The sequence below is a fragment of the Hyperolius riggenbachi genome, chromosome 1 (genome assembly GCF_040937935.1).
Source record: "Hyperolius riggenbachi isolate aHypRig1 chromosome 1, aHypRig1.pri, whole genome shotgun sequence".
In the NCBI taxonomy this organism is placed as follows: domain Eukaryota; kingdom Metazoa; phylum Chordata; class Amphibia; order Anura; family Hyperoliidae; genus Hyperolius; species Hyperolius riggenbachi.
The window spans coordinates 121,843,490-121,860,912 of record NC_090646.1 but is presented as its reverse complement, the minus strand read 5'-3'; positions in this window follow the sequence as shown (position 1 = coordinate 121,860,912).

The following is a 17,423-nucleotide window of genomic DNA, read 5'->3' as shown; positions in this document are numbered from 1 at the left end:
TTATATGGCGACGTTTGGTTGCCTGAAATGTAGATATATGTTTTAGTTAATTTCCTCCCCCCCCTCCCCCCCAAAAAAAAATAACTAAATGGGCAGCATGGTGGAGTAGTGGTTAGCGTTCTCGTTTTGCAGTGCTGGGTCCCCGGTTCGTATCCCAGTCAGGTCAACAGCAGCAAGGAGTGCGTATGTTCTCCCCGTGTCTGAGCGGCACTCCGGTTTCCTCCCACATCCCAAAAACATACAGATAAGTGAATTGGCTTCCCCTAAATTAGCCCTAGACTACAATATGCTGCACGATGCATACATAGATGTATGACTATGGTAGGGATTCAATTGTGAGCTCCTCTGAGGGACAGTTAGTGACAAGACTATATTCTATGTACAGCTCTGCGAAAGATGGCACTAAATCAATACGGGAGTAGGGGACTTCTGAAAGTTCTCAGCGTTTCGCTTGGAAAGTAGAACTGAACAACAGAAGTGAGCTAGAAATTGGGAACGCATTTTTCCAGGGGAATAAACAAGAGCTGTAAGGTTATATCAGGTGCTCCAAGCCAGCTATGTTTGTGCCAAACAATGATGCTAACAGTGAAAGGCTAGCCTAGGATACTAGAATATAAAAAAAATCAAAATGTATTACAATTGTAAGTGGAAAATAGTAAACATGGGGTAGACTAACTCCCTAAATAAGAAGCGATTTGTACCTTAAATGGATTGCACACCACCATTACATGCTGCAATCACCAGCTGCACAACCACCAGTTAAGGATTAGTGACCATCGTTATTTACCACCAGCACATTCTTTGCGGTACATCTACTAGCACACGTGTGGGAGATGTGGTAAACCATTCATATTTTCCAGATTTTGATTATTTACCACCTTGCGCTAGTAGTGTAGGGGTATCATGCAAGATTCAGAAATTTTCTGAATCTTGCATGATACCCCTACACTACTAGCGCAAGGTGGTAAATAATCAAAATCTGGAAAATATGAATGGTTTACCACATCTCTCAGGTGTATATCCAGCTTAACATGTAACCAAGGCAGAGTGTAACCTAAAAAGATACAAGAGCTTGTCAGATATGATATTATGGCAGTGCTCCTCGTCTACACGAGTACAGCTAGGCCTGTGCAGTAAGCTATATAGTGCTTGGGGTGGTGCTAGTGCTGCTCCCCTTGGAGACATATGAAGGCCTTCTCGCTGCACCCCTTTGGAGATTCAAATCATTTTACATAGGCTAACTCAGTGTTTCTCAAACCTTTCATTGTGACTCCCCAAGCGTGCATGTATTGCAAGCAACCTCACCTATGCACAGGTGAGGTAATTAGTGTCTCAGCTATGTGAATTCCATGTAGCTGAGACACTAATTATTCCACCTGTGCATAGGTAAGGTTGCCTGCAAAACATGCACTGTTGAGGAGTCATGAAGACAAGTTTGAGAAACATTAAGGTAACTCCTGCAGGGCATAGCAGTATAGTTAGTTTAGGCCCTGCACATTTTGGCAAGCAGATGCAATTTGCAGGTGCTCATATTCGGGACCAAAAGTTCTACAGGCACTTGTATTGACCTGAGGATGTGGGCCAAGCCCCGTGAATTGCATTGTAAACCGTGCATGAATGAACATTTTTTTTTTAATTAACTTTGTCCTGAGAAGGTAAGAAATTATGCTTCTCATATATATATACAACATCTGGTACAATAGTATCATATCATCAAGGGCACCTCTCCACCAGTGTTTTTTGAGTATTGTCCATATCCCATTGTTTTTTTTTTTTAATCACGAGTACCTTTAGTCCTCACAACTAATCAAGGAGAGCTACTGACCAGCATCTACACCAACAGACCTGGGACACTGAGCGAGGACAGTTATACTCCCGCAGGCTCAGACGATACTGCACCATGCGACTCCTGGCCTGTCTCATGATAAATCATGTCTTTCAATCAACACTGGAGGCCAAAATTGATCAAAAGATTGATCAGCTACGTTGGATCAGCCTGACGGATCGATTCTGTTGAGAACATTGTCTTAGCCACTCACCCCATCCACAGTGTCACGTCACCCCCATGCCACTCTGTCAGCCCTCCATACACCACTCTCTACAGCAAGGATGTCAAACCGGTCCTACAAGGGCCAAGGTCCTCACACATTTTTGACACAGCTCAAATGAATTGATGGGTTCAAATCAGGAAAAGTGTGGTCTATCAGGTAGAACACATTCCTCTCTTTCTCAGTCCATCCTAAACACTGGCACGGATCTGGCCCTCCAGGCCTGGAGTTTGACACATGTGCTCTACAGCAACAGAACATGTCACTAGCCTGAAGGCTAACGACGCATCTGTACAGGCTCTGCCCTGCATTGTCACCCGAGGGATTGGGTTCCAATCCTTGCAAGGGAACATGACTGGTGCTGCTGTACATAACTATGAATACTCATTAAAGTAAATACCTAAATATTCTGAGCTAAGCTGCACCACATATTTGCTCCTCAATACAATGTGTTGGTACTTCCAGGGTAACAACATAACATGACTCACATTGTACCAGGGTGTGGCATTTTAAGCTTTGTGGGTTTAAAAAGAAAAATCACCACAAATGTTAGTAAAACAAATCTATGTAGGCTGGGCACAGGGATCTCGCCTACATGTCCAGAGAGAATTAGTAGTTATGTTACAGTACCTGTTGTGATTGTGCAATCAATGGAATGTCACAAGCACCCTGGTTGCTTGCCAGGACAGGACATTGCCCAGGTGCTTTAGCCATCTGGTTAATCAAATATCACTGTTTATTAAACATGCTGAAGTCCATCTTTGTAAATGTGAATAGGTATTGCATGTTTGTTATAAAAGCTGATGGACAAGAAAAAAAAAAGTCTTTTGTACGTTGTATCTTCTATTTTGTCCTGATAAAATAGTAGTCTACTCCTGCTGGAATTTGCACCAGTGCAGATCTAGATTCATGTTAACTAAAAGACCAATCGAGTTACTTCAGTGGAAGTTTGAGGCTAAAAAAGGAAACACTTTTGCAAAGTATACTTTGCTGCACTAGCCATCTCCATAATGTGTTTGCTTCACTTAGGCAATGGATCCTAAGTGTCACAATTATACCTTATGCCTGCTATACAGTGGTGTGACAAACTATTTGCCCCCTTCCTGATTTCTTATTCTTTTGCATGTTTGTCACACTTAAATGTTTCTACTCGTCAAAAAACGTTAACTATTAGTCAAAGATAACATAATTGAACACAAAATGCAGTTTTAAATGATGGTTTTTATTATTTAGTGAGAAAAAAAACTCCAAATCTAAATGGCCCTGTGTGAAAAAGTAATTGCCCCCCCCTTGTTAAAAAATAACTTAACTGTGGTTTATCACACCTGAGTTCAATTTTTGTAGTCACCCCCAGGCCCGATTACTGCCACACCTGTTTCAATCAAGAAATCACTTAAATAGGAGCTATCTAATGCTGGGAATACACGTTTCGTTTTTGCCTTCGTTTTAGCCTTCGATTCGTTCAGTAAACGAATCGAGTGTTGAAAACGTATGTGAAAATAGTCATAATCTCATTATAGTTTCGATTAATAGACCCCAAAAATGAACGACTAGTGATCGAACATGTTTGATATTATCTCTCTTTATCCATCTAATCGAGTCATTGGTAGGCTTGATGGCTGTTCAGATCGATTATATGTTCGTTTATGTTAGTCCGTCCCTGTAAAAAGGGATTTTCGTTTCTTTGCAGCCTTCGATTATTGGAAAAACGAAACCATCAGAATCGGAAAAAAAAACGAAACCGTGGGTGGTGATATTAACCGTACGTTCGATTATTTCGGGAACGAAAAGGACAAAAGGTACAATCGAAACGAAGGCTAAAACGAAGGCAAAAATGAAACGTGTATTCCCAGCATAACTCAGCGAAGTAGACCAAAAGCATCTCAGAAGCTAGACATCATGCCAAGATCCAAAGAAATTCAGGAACAAATGAGAACAAAAGTACTGTAATTGAGATCTATTAGTCTGGTAAAGGTTATAAAGCCATTTCTAAAGCTTTGGGACTCCAGCGAACCACAGTGAGAGCCATTATCCACAAATGGCAAAAACATGGAACAGTGATGAACCTTTCCAGGAGTGGCTGGCCGACCAAAATTACCCCAAGAGCGCAGAGAAAACTCATCCGAAAGGCCACAAAAGACCCCAGGACAACATCTAAAGAACTGCAGGCCTCACTTGCCTCAATTAAGGTCAGTGTTCACAACTCCACCATAAGAAAGAGACTGGGCAAAAACGACTTGCATGTCAGATATCCAAGGCTCAAACCACTATTAAGCAAAAAGAACATTAAGGCTCGTCTTAATTTTGCTAAAAAAATATCTCAATGATTGCCAAGACTTCTGGGAAAATACCTTGTGGACCGACGAGACAAAAGTTGAACTTTTTGGAAGGTGCGTGTCCCGTTACATCTGGCGTAGAAGTAACAGCATTTCCGCAAAAGAACATCATATCAACAGTAAAATATGGTGGTGGTAGTGTGATGGTCTGGGGTTGTTTTGCTGCTTCAGGACCTGGAAGGCTTGCTGTGATAGATGGAACCATGAATTCTACTGTCTACCAAAAAATCCTGAAGGAGAATGTACGGCCATCTGTTCGTCAACTCAAGCTGAAGCGATCTTGGGTGCTGCAGCAGGACAATGACCCAAAACACACCAGCAAATCCACCTCTGAATGGCTGAAGAAAAACAAAATGAAGACTTTGGAGTGGCCTAGTCAAAGTCCTGACCTGAATCCTATTGAGATGTTGTGGCATGACCTTAAAAAGGCGGGTCATGCTAGAAAACCCTCAAATAAAGCTGAATTACAACAATTCTGCAAAGATGAGTGGGCCAAAATTCCTCCAGAGCGCTGTAAAAGACTCGTTACAAGTTATCGCAAGCGCTTGATTGCAGTTATTGCTGCTAAGGGTGGCCCAACCAGTTATTAGGTTCAGGGGGCAATTTCTTTTTCACACAAGGCCATGTAGGTTTTGAGTTTTTTTTCTCACTAAATAATAAAAAACATCATTGAAAACTGCATTTTGTGTTCAATTATGTTATCTTTGATAATAGTTAATGGTTTTTGATGAGCAGAAACATTTAAGTGTGACAAACATGCAAAAGAATAAGAAATCAGGAAGGGGGCAAATAGTTTTTCACACCACTGTACACAATGCAGTTTTCCTACTGATTATTTCTGAAAGGTCCAACCTGATTTCTGTTCATTTTTTGGATCGATTTTCCAAGCACTTCTATACAAAATCAATCAGAAAAACGATTGGAAATCATCGGATCTGTAGGAATTAATCAATTTGACCGTCAATCTGGTGGAACAATGCATCGTGCACCAGGCATTAAAGGAAATTTAGGTGCATTATGCTGTGCTATAGGAAGTAATGTGAATTGCGGCACTGTGATAGTAATAGAGCATTGCAAGCTAGTTATCACATCTGTAGATAGATACAGTAGTTTTCTCACCTTGCAGTAGGGACCCAAATTCAAATCTCAGCCAGCACATTAGCATGAAGTTTGTATATCCTTTTAATAATAATCTGAACATTTGTATAGCACTTTTCTCCTGTCGGACCCAAAGCGCTGCAGCCACTAGGAATTGCTCGATAAGCCACCCTGCAGGAGGGAGTTTTGCCTAAGAACTCCTTACTAAATAGGTACTGACCCTAGCCAAGATTTCTGTATGTGTGGGCATCCTCCCATTTTCTAAAAACATACATCCTGGTAAGGTTATTGGTTCCCCCCCAAACTGGCCAAAAGCTACGAAGACACGCTCAATAACTGTCATTTAAAAACGAATGATCTTTGTCTGACTATGACATGACACATTTGAAGTCAACAATGGCATAACAATGGTCTACCAATAGATCGTTAGCGGAAGTTCAAAACTGAGGAACCAAAAGTAGGTAGCACAAAAGTTTTGAATGGAATGATCATTTTATCATCATCTGATACCTGTGCTTACAACTGATCACCACCAATTATCAACTGAAAGAATCCATCAGGATAAATTAGACTATTGGACGATAGTTGGGGTAGTTCAGTGGTAATATTGCAACTACATTTCAACGATTATCGTTTATCCACCACTCATCAATCGTGTACCAACATTTTTAATTGAGCATGTGTATTAAGCTTCAGACTATAGGTACCCACTAATGACCCAATCTGTTTTGACCAATCTTACTACTTCCATGTAATCTAAAGCCCAATCTACACAATACGATTCTTTGTGCGATTCGATTACGATTCTATTTGCGATCTGATTAAATCCGACATGTCTGATCGGGATTCGATTCAATTCAATTTGCCATTGCAAAACAATGGCGAATTGAATCGAATCCTGATCGGACATGTCGGATTTAATCAGGTCATAATCTAATCGCACAAAAAATCGTACTGTGTAGATGGGGCTTTATAGACTGCCTTAAGCCCCATCTACGCAATACAATTCTTTGTGCAATTCGATTATGATTCTATTTACGATCAGATTAAATCCGACATGTCTGATCGTGATTCGATTCAATTCAATTCGCCATTATTTTGCAATGGCAAATCAAATTGAATCGAATCCTGATCGGACATGTCTGATTTAATCGGATTGTAAATGGAATCGTAATCTAATCGCAAAAAGAATCGTATCATGTAGATTGGGCTTAAAGTATCCATTCAATATAGTCACTCAGTTTACCTCTCTCCTACATAGATTTAGTAAGATGGCCATCATATGGTAGGAACATCAGGCACACAAGACAATACTTCCAATGATAATGATCAGACAGTTTGTCGATCAGGAGTACATTGTTGTACCGATTAATGAAGATTTGACTGATCAGATGTAATGGTGAATATCAATGAATCCTCCATGTAATATAGCATGTGTCTTGTGACAGCTTATTTTTTTTTTTGTTCTTCGTGTAGAGCTGCAAATGTCATCATTCTATAAATACAGTACTTACTAATATTTTTTAAACTCTGTGTGCAAACTTGAGGCACATAGGCAAGTGTATGAAATGCATAGGAAATCCAGCACTGCCTTATTGCCTCATCACGGAAACGGTTATGTGAATAATGCTTGTACTGCAGTGATTGAGCCTTGCAAATAAAACTCTTCTATGCAAATACTACAATGCTGGATTTCCTATGCATTTGATACTATCTAAACTTATCTGTCCAGAGCACGTGGTAAGCAAGACGTCTATAGAATACCCAAATCCCTGGATCTAAAGATTGGGAGATTCCTGAAACAAACATTACAGTAGTATCTGTTGCTGTTTCTTATGATCTGAATAGGCAAGTGTATCTAGCAAATCATCAAAGAGAAGATACTATCCCTACTATGTAGGAGCCAAAGCAACATGGCTGCTTCTATCAGGAGAGTCACCAAAGTAAGCAATCCAGTGTTTTCAGGCCTTATCAGGAAGTTTTTGAGGATTTACATTTGTCAAAGGTGTGTACATTTTGAGTTTACTGTATAGATCCACTTTAAAATTCACATGCAGATTGTATGCAGTGTATTCTAAACAAAATTGATTAGGTGGCCAGTGCCACTTTGTATACAACTGAAATTTCAGTTTATGCTATCAGCGTGATTAGCTATACTATGTACTGGCAAATAGATAGGACTGGTTTTATCATGGAGGATTGGGGCATACAGGGTCAAACCGTGTACACACATCGGATTAAACATGGCTGTCTCCTAAAGATCCCTTCATACTGTAAATGTATCTCTGAAAAGGCTCTGGGGGCTTTAATCCATAGTTGATCATAAACATTTGTTACTTGTGGTTCTCATTTTGTCCTCACATAGTTTTATCTGCATCGGCCCAAGACAAAAAGACTGCTCTTTGTACATGGGGGGGGGGGGGAGAATCTGTAAGCACCAGTTCAAAATATGAGCAGTGGCGGTTACATGGACATGATCCCCAAGCTACAGGATATAGAAGCACCCTTATGCTGGGAATACACGGCTCGATTCTGAGGCATTAAGATGGCTCGGTAGATAATTTCCGACATGTCCGATCACTGGCCCGATCGTTTCGCTGCTCGATTCCGGATTGAAGTTAATGGAAAAAGATAAGAGAAACGAGCGGAAGATAAGAGAATTGACTGTGGAATCGAGCGGCTAAACAGTTGAGTGGCAAAATCGAGCCGTGTATGCCCAGCATAACAGAAAGATGTAACAGAAAATTGTATGGTGTGTGCTAGGCATAATGCTTACTACACACGATGCAATTTTCAGTCAGATTGATGGTCAAATTGATTATTTCCACCAGGTCTAATCTGTTTCCCGATCATTTTTCTGATCACTTCCATACAAAAACAATGAGAAAAACGATCAGGAATCAGATGGGACCCGTCGGAAATAACTGATTAGACTGTCAGACGGAAAATTGTATCATATGTACTAAGCATTATAGTCGCTGTAATCCCCCCTGCACACTGCATGCAATTCCGATTTTTTTATATTTTTTTTTACATGCGATTCCAATTTTTAATCGTTACTGCATGCTGCGTTTTTTTTCAGCATTTTTCTGTTGATTGCATTCAGGGAAAAATGGAATCGCAAATCGGATTTGCTGTGTGCAAGGAGCCTTATAAAGGATATCTGTTTCAGCTTCTGGTGGTGCAGGAAGAGTAATACTGGAACTAAAGAATTTTTACTACTTTCAATATTAAACCCGCACCCACTGTTTTTTTGTTTTAATCGTAAATAGAATGGGGGCACACAATCTGAACAACAGCTGTGTGCCCACAGTTATGCTTTATTTAATCCCTCTCACAAAATGTTTTTTTTTTCCTTTTATATTCCTCTGGGCATAATGCTTGCAATGAAAACAGTTTCTCTTTACCAAACTTTACATCTATTAAAATCTGCCATACACATAACACAATACACATATTAATCTATCACTCATTCTGGCTTTGCAAAACTAGAGTAGATTTTAGCTTATGTAGTTTGAGAGTGCAATAAATAAGTAGTTTACATAAGCTTCCAGTCTATTGGTCCTTAGGCCTTGTGCACATTATAAATCACCAGTGCAATTGCAAGCGGTGAGTGATTTATTGAGCGATTTTGAAACCGCTTTTCTGAGCGATTTTCATTTAGAAAAGAGCTTTTCTAAGCGCTTTCTTGAAGCGTTTTTTTATTTACTTCCTGACATCAGTTTGGCCTAGTGCACACCAGAGCGGTTCGGCTGCGTTTTGCGATCCGCTTGCAGCTGCGGATACGCTTGGGTAATGTATTTCAATGGGCTGGTGCACACCAGAGCGGGAGGCATTTTGCAGAAACGCATACTCCCGGGCTGCTGCAGATTTTGGATTGCGGAAGTGTTTCTGCCTCAATGTTAAGTATAGGAAAAACGCAAACCGCTCTGAAAAACGGCACTTCAGAGCGGTTTGCCAGGCGTTTTTTGTTACAGTAGCTGTTCAGTAACAGCTTTACTGTAACAATATATGAAATCTACTACACCAAAACCGCTACACAAAACCGCAAAATGCTAGGTGAAACGCTACAGAAAAATAAAAAGCATTTCAAAATCTGCTAGCATTTTGCGGATCTGCTAGCGGTTTTTGGTGTGCACTAGGCCTTAGTGAACTCTTTTCCCCAGAAATGAATAAATGCAATATATTTATTCTTTAAAAGCACTTGGGAAAACGCTTTTCAGAGCGCCTTTTCAAGCGCTTAGCGATTTCTCTATTTCTCCTTTCTATTGAATCGCAAATGCTCAGAAAATGGTGCAGGAGCCGCGTTTGCGATTGGATAGAAAGCTCGTCGCTTATGTGAGAACACTCACATAAGCTAACATTGCACAAGCACTTTTAAGGTTTTTTTTTTCCTTAAATCGCCAGGGCAAAAAAAACGCACAAAATCGCCACTTAAGTGAACAAGCCCTTATACTATGTATACTGTGGAGATGAGGTAACATTGTACAATCATGACTTGTAGGTTAGTGAACAGCTTAAGTATCAGAACTATATAAAACCATAATAACAATGGTGTAATTGCAATTCATGCCATACACACATGTGACTAAAGTCGTCTGAGGAAGACTATAACGACCACTGCAGCTGATAATCAGGCATGTGTACAGCGACCCGCAAGCGTTCCGTCTAGTGGATCAACTCATCCTCACGGACAATTGCATTGTTCGTGCTGCTCCTCTGCATGCAATTTCTCGGGAATCGGCCTTGTGAAGCTGCATCTGCCGCCTCTCCGGCCCCCCAGTGTAAATGTGCCCCATGCAGGAACGTGGGACGCGTGTATGGACAGAGTGCAGAGACAGCGGCGGACACAGACTGGTAAAGTATACGGTGCGGGGCACATTTACACAAGGGGGGACAGTGCCAGCGGTTCTTTCACTTTCGTTGCTTGTCCTGATATCGCACACCATTACCGCCGCGCAGCGATCAGTACATGTGACCAATTTCTGCCCAAAACTGGTCACACTATCAGGCATGATCTCGGCAGCACCAATTTTCATCTTATACGATTATAATAATCAAATCGGATGGTCGATCGGTCACCAAGTCGTCTGAAGTATGGCCAAGTCAGTTGCTAAAGCTCACAGTTTTCAGTAAGCAGTATGTCAAGCTGTAGTCATAATCCCTGTAGGCCACATGTGTTGAACTCCAGGCCTGGAGAGCCAGATCCATGCCAGTGTTTAGGATGGACTGAGAAAGAGAGAGGAATGTGTTCTACGGCCTGGTGCACACCAAAAACCGCTAGCAGATCCGCAAAATGCTAGCAGATTTTAAAACGCTTTTTCTTCTTTTTCTGTAGCGTTTCAGCTAGCATTTTGCGGTTTTGTGAAGCGTTTTTGGTGTAGTAGATTTCATGTATTGTTACAGTAAAGCTGTTACTGTACTGTTACTTTTTCCTATACTTAACATTGAGGCAGAAACGCATCCGCAATCCAAAATCTGCAGCAGCCCAGGAGTATGCGTTTCTGCAAAACGCCTCCCACTCTGGTGTGCACCAGCCCATTGAAATACATTACCCTAGCGGATCCGCACCCGCAAGCGGATCGCAAACCGCAGCATAACCGCTCTGGTGTGCACTAGGCCTACCTGATGGACCACACCTTTCCTGATTCAGACCCATCAATTCATTTGAGCTGCATCAAAAATGTGTGAGGATCACGGCCCTCGTAGGACCGGTTTGACATACCTGCTGTAGGCTATGGACTCTGGAGCCACTGAGCCAGTTTATCCTCCATTCAGTGCAGCACAATGGGGAGCCTGAATGTGAACACACCTCTTTCTTTTTTCTGATCTGTTGTCTCAAGGTTATCAGTTGGATACTGTTAATCTCCTGTACACTGCCAGTGTGATTGTTATACAAAGGTGCCAAAATTGTTTATTCCCAGATAAGTAACAGCTCTCAAATTTTGATACAATACACAAGTTAATTCCAAATGCTAAAGAATTGTTTCGCTCTACGTTTGATTCTGATCTTATGCTGGGAATACAGAGTTCGTTTTTGAGGCAGATAGATGGTTAGATAGATCATTTCCGACATGTCCGATCACCTGTTCGATACTTTTGCCGCTCGATTCCTGATAGAAGTGAATGGAAAAAGATAAGAAAAACGAGCGGAAGATAAAAGTATTGACTGCAGAATCGAGCGGCAAAAATGAACGATCGAGCGGGAAAATCAAGCGAGAGAAACGAACCGTGTATGACCAGCATAAAATGACACTAGAGGTGCCCATACATTACTTGATTTTCATGTTCAATCGACCTTTCGATTCTATCATCTTATCGAATCGGAGGAGAGTTGAGTGTGTTCCATTATACTCGATTGATGCAAATTGGGCGTTATGTGACTGATTCAACATTTCTCGATCAAGCAGGACGGAAGATATTGGTTGATTGTAAAGGAAATCGGCTGAGGCTCACATGATTTACAAGAATACTTTTTATCAAACATTTAAAGGAATCGACTCCAATCCAATCGATCTCTGTAAGGAACTAATATGGGAACATTGATGTGTGCGTGGACACCTGTGGTAATAAATACCCTTTTATTCCCTTATAATCTAGTTTTCCTCTTGATATTTAAAGGACAACTTAATCGAGAATGACATGGAGGCTTCCATATTTCTTTCCTTTTAAGCAATACCAGTTGCCTGGCTATCCTGTTGATCCTCTGCCTCTAATTTGTTTAGCCCTAACCCCTGAACAAGCATGCAGCAGATCAGGTGTTTCTGACAATATTGTCAGATCTGACAAGATTAGCTGCATGCTTGTTTCTGGTGTTATTCAGACACTACTACAGCCAAATATGAATACTACAGCCTACATCGTATTGCTGCCTCTGAAGAAGCAGGTTATCCTGTGAAACAGCTGTTAGGCTGATCTTTACTGCATGTATGTTTTTGAAGGTGTTGGGAGCATACAGTAGATTAAAGGTGACTACTTTATGCAAACTGGTGCCCGGAAACCCTCTGTTCCTTTTCATTTTAGCCAAATAGATCAGCATCGCTGCCAGGCAACTGGTATTGTTTAAAAGAACAAATATGGCAGCCTCCATATACTTTTCACTTTATTTGTCCTTTGAAGAAGCTCTGCAAATATGTTTGTTATGATCAAAATGGTGGTAGATAAAATGGTTCCACCAGTGGCATAGCTAAGGAGCTTGGGGCCCCAGTGTGAGTATTACATGGGGCCCCAAGAACTCTATTGATATGGAGCCTCAAAAGCTACCAAGGACAGCTTCAGTGTCAGAGAGGTGTAATCAGAGTAAGGAAAATGTTACACTATGCAATTCACATATAGAGGTGCTCATTACCAGCATAGCACCAATGCAAAGCAAAGATGGATGAAGGAGGGCCCCTAGTGGCTCCCTCTGGACCAGGGACCCCGGTGCATTTGCAACCTATGCATCCCCTATTGCTATGCCACTGTGTGCCACTGAATTTTTGACAAAAAACTGAGTTTGAGCTGAACATGAAAAGCAAACAGATGGCCTTTTTTAATGAGACCGTGTACACGCCAACCCATATTCACTCTGAATTGCCTAAAGCCTCAACACACGTACAAGGAATGTCCCCGTGCAGGGCCATCATAGAGTCACCTCAGTGATGTCATGCGGGGTGAGTGAGAAGAGCAGTGCTCTCAGCCGAGGACTGGCTGCGGTATCAGGTGCTGTACATGCTAGATTCTTGAAGGAGCAAAAATCAATTAACCCTTCGCACTCTCACATGCAAATGTTCAAACAAATGCATTCACAGATTTACTCATCCAGGCACAACTGTTATCCCTACAGCTAAATTAAAAGCCAGGGTTTTAGTTCACAGAAGAATGCATTCTTATGCTTAGTCACCTATACTGCGTAGAAGTACCCAGGTAAACATAGGTGTCCTAACTCTGGCCCTGTAACATGCATAGTGCAGACATGCAAACACATTCATTGCATCAAACCTATCAATGGACGTTACAGGGCCAGAGTTAGGACACCTACGTTTACCTGGGTACTTCTGCGCAGTATAGGTGACTAAGCATAAGAATGCATTCTTCTGTGAACTAAAACCCTGGCTTTTAATTTAGCTGTAGGGATAACAGTTGTGCCTGGATGAGTAAATCTGTGAATGCATTTGTTTGAACATTTGCATGTGAGAGTGCGAAGGGTTAATTGATTTTTGCTGTTTCTAACCACACCCCCTTCAGCACCTCCCTTTCCCTAATAATTTATTTAATGTCCTAACTAGAGGCGATGTGCCTGGATATATGTATGTAGATTCTTGGAAGAGGCGGTTGTTATCTGCTGCCTCAGCCAAGCTTCATGTAGTGTGTGTACACGGTAAGAGCCAATCAAAATTATCAAAATTTCTGATCAGAAATGTGACGTCTTCTGCTAACTGATCAAAAAGGCCATTGCGTTTATTGTTTTTCAGTGATCTACAAACCTTCACAACTGTCGACTTGTGAGAGAAGGGTGAGATAACATTAGGAATAGTCTTGCTTCCATCTTTAAGCTACGTGCATACACTGGATTGAACTCTACTGAGATGACCAATAACGACCACCACTCCGAAGAACCATGTGTGTGTACAGTGGCCCCCGACTCCCCTTGGCATGTCGGTGAGCAATAAGCCTGTCAGATCGACTCAGCTGAGCGCTGGCTGAGGACATTGCTATCCCCTCTCCGCGCCAGTCTGTCGGCCGTTCCACCCCCCTGCATAGCAACAGAACGCATCACTAGTCTACAGGCTGGCAATGCATCCTTACAGCCTTGGTCCCTCACTGTTGCCGAAAGGATCAAGTCTCAATCCCTCCCGGGCAACAGTTATTGTACATCTGTACATGGCTTTACAGTAAGGCTGAGTTCATATTGGGGCTTTGCATTGCATATGCTGTAAAAACAGGATCGCAGTGGAGGGGAAGTCACATGTAATCCAACGCATACAGTGTATGAGTAGCATGCGCAATCGTACACGTTGCCCAGTAACGCACAGCATGCTTCGCGTTATTCCAGCGATACCGCTGCACCGTGCTACTAATGCACCAATTTGACCATACCATTGCGGTGTTTGTCCTACACACCGCAATGCCCAAGTGTGAACGTAGCCTAGGTGGCACTCTGTGAGTGGTGGGTTGCACCTCATATTCTGCTCATCCAGTTTATACATTTACCTTTTGCCACCCGCACGTTAGTTAGCAGATTGATAATTACATTTGCTTCTATTGTGATTCTGCCAAATATATTTACTGATTGTATCGTGCAGAATTCAGAGTAATGGACTTGTACTATGCGCTATCTATTGTCTTAATAAACAGTGATTACACTTTGGTTTTGTGTCTGTTTCTGCTAATGAAGCTGTTAACATACAAAAGCTACATTTTTCTGTGAATGCCTTGAAGTAATAAGTAACGTGCAAAGTTTATATGAATGGTTATCCCAACTAATACAAAATGGTCTGGAAAAAGATTAGAAGCTTTATAGAACCTTTGTGGGATAATTCCTCAAGCACTGGACAATTTACCAGTCTAATGCTAGGTACACACGATACAATTTTCTGACAAATTTACCTGCCAGATCGCTTTTTTCCCAACACATCCTGAATCAATCGATTTTCCGATCGATTTCCATTCACTTTTATGGAAAATTGATCAAAATTCAGATCAGACATGTTGGAAAAAATCAATCTGGCAAGTAAATCTGCCAGAAAATTGTAGGTAGCATAAGGCCCAGTTCACTCTGGCACAGATGGAACATTGATCCGTGTAAAAATTGATCCATGGCACAGATCAGTTTTTAAAAGACTCAGTTTTCCATCCGTGACCCTCCATTCCATTAGCGTGCGGTCAATGCAGTCCGTTTGGCGGGACATGCCGTTCGACTGGACCAATGTAAAGGGATCCATTGGTTATCATTGGGTCAGTTTGCATCCAACCTCATTCGTTCCATTACAGTCCGCTAAACCTTCCGTTTTTTAGGCCAATATGAAGCGGGCCTTACCTTAAAACCAATAGGATTATTTAAATGTTTTATGAGTTAAAACAAAAAAAAATACTTATATACATACCTGGGGCTTCCTCCAGCCCCCTTCAGGCTCACCGGTTCCTTGCCGTCTTCCCATGCCACCTGGATCCTCCGCAGGTACAGACCAGCATTGCGCGTTCCGCCAGCTGGTAGCGTTCTGCACCTGCGCAGTAGTACTCCTGCAGCCGCAGAACTCTCCAGGCGACTGGAGCGCAATGGGGCGCATGCAGTTTGCCTTGACTTGTGAAATTACCAGGCCGCCTAGTGGAGGATCCAGGTGGTGTGAGAAGAGGGCGAGGGACCGATCAGCCCCGAAAGGAGCTGGACGTCACCTAAAGGTTAATCTCCCCCCCCCTCCCACCCGCCACAAAGCCATGGTTTGCAGAAATGTGGGCACCTTGGGGTACCCAATAAAATAGCGGGCGCCACTGCTTCCAGATATGCAGATTGTGGCTTCAGATTGCGGATGCTCTGCTATGTAAGGGCTCAAACCCACTAGCAGCCTTTTGATTTGAAAAAGCTCTTGCTAATGCAACGTTATGGGGGATGTTTATAAAATCACATCCCTCTGGTGGGATCACACCCATAGCATTACATTAGCAAGAGCTTTTCAAATCACAGAGCACTCAGAAAAGCACTCCTAGTGGGTTCCAGAGTTGCAATTTACATGCGGGAAGCCTAGGCACCCAAAATTTCAATTTCTGCACATTGCTGCAAATCACAGCTTTTCTAATGGATGCCTATGGCAGCGCCCTCAACCTTTTTTCCCAGCTTCCCTTTTAGACACTATGGCCTAGTGCACACCAAAAACCGCTAGCAGATCCGCAAAACGCTAGCGATTTTTGAAGCGTTTTTTCTTATTATTATGAAGCGTTTTGCTAGCGTTTTGTGGTTTTGTGTAGCGTTTTTTTGTGTAGCAGATTACAGATATTGTTACAGTAAAGCTGTTACTGAACAGCTACTGTAACAAAAACGCCTGGAAAACCGCTCTGATCTGGCGTTTTATCAAGCGTTTTGCGTTTTTCCTATACTTTACATTGGAGGCAGAAACTCCTCTGAAATCCAAAAAATGCTGCAGCCCGGAAGTATGCGTTTCTGCAAAACACCTACCGCTCTGGTGTGCACCAGCCCATTGAAATACATTACCCAAGTGTTTCCACATCCGCAAGCGGTTCTAAAAACGCTACCAAAACCGCTCAGTGTGCACTAGGCCTTTGTAAGAGGTGGGGGCACAGGATCTGTTCCTCTGACAGTCTCACCAACTTATCAGTTTGCAGGGAGAATAACTTTTATCATTATGTCATTGCAATATTTACCGGTACATCAAACTGAAAGCAAAGCAAAATGCTGATTTAAGCTAATTTACCAAAAACATTTTTTTTTTTTATCTGAAACGTTATCATCCCAAATAATGAGGCAGTCCCATCTAATTGGTAATTTGACAGGACCTGGTCTTTGCCTGAGACCTGAAAATAAAAATAAAATTATACATACCTCTGCAGGCTGATTTCTCTCTCGCTGTCATCCTGGATCTTCCACTAGATGGCTATGTAAAAATGTGAGGCCTCCCCCTCCTTTGTGCATTTATTCATTACCTGTCCGGTGTCAGCCTCCACGCAGTGTCCCTCTATCTCGTGGTGTTCCTAGCAGCGCATAGCGTCTGATGTCAGATGCTATGCGCCGCTAGCGTTTATGCGTATATGCTGCTCTTAGAACCCGGTGAAAGAGATGGACACCGCATGGAGGGTGCTAAAGGACAGGTAATGTATAAATGCACACACTGCCCCCCAGCACATTTATACATTGGGGGGCAGCGCCGACACGGTGGGCTCAGTCAATTCCTTGAAGATTTCATGCTGAATAGTAAAGTATATGGACAGCATCGACAAGAGACAAATT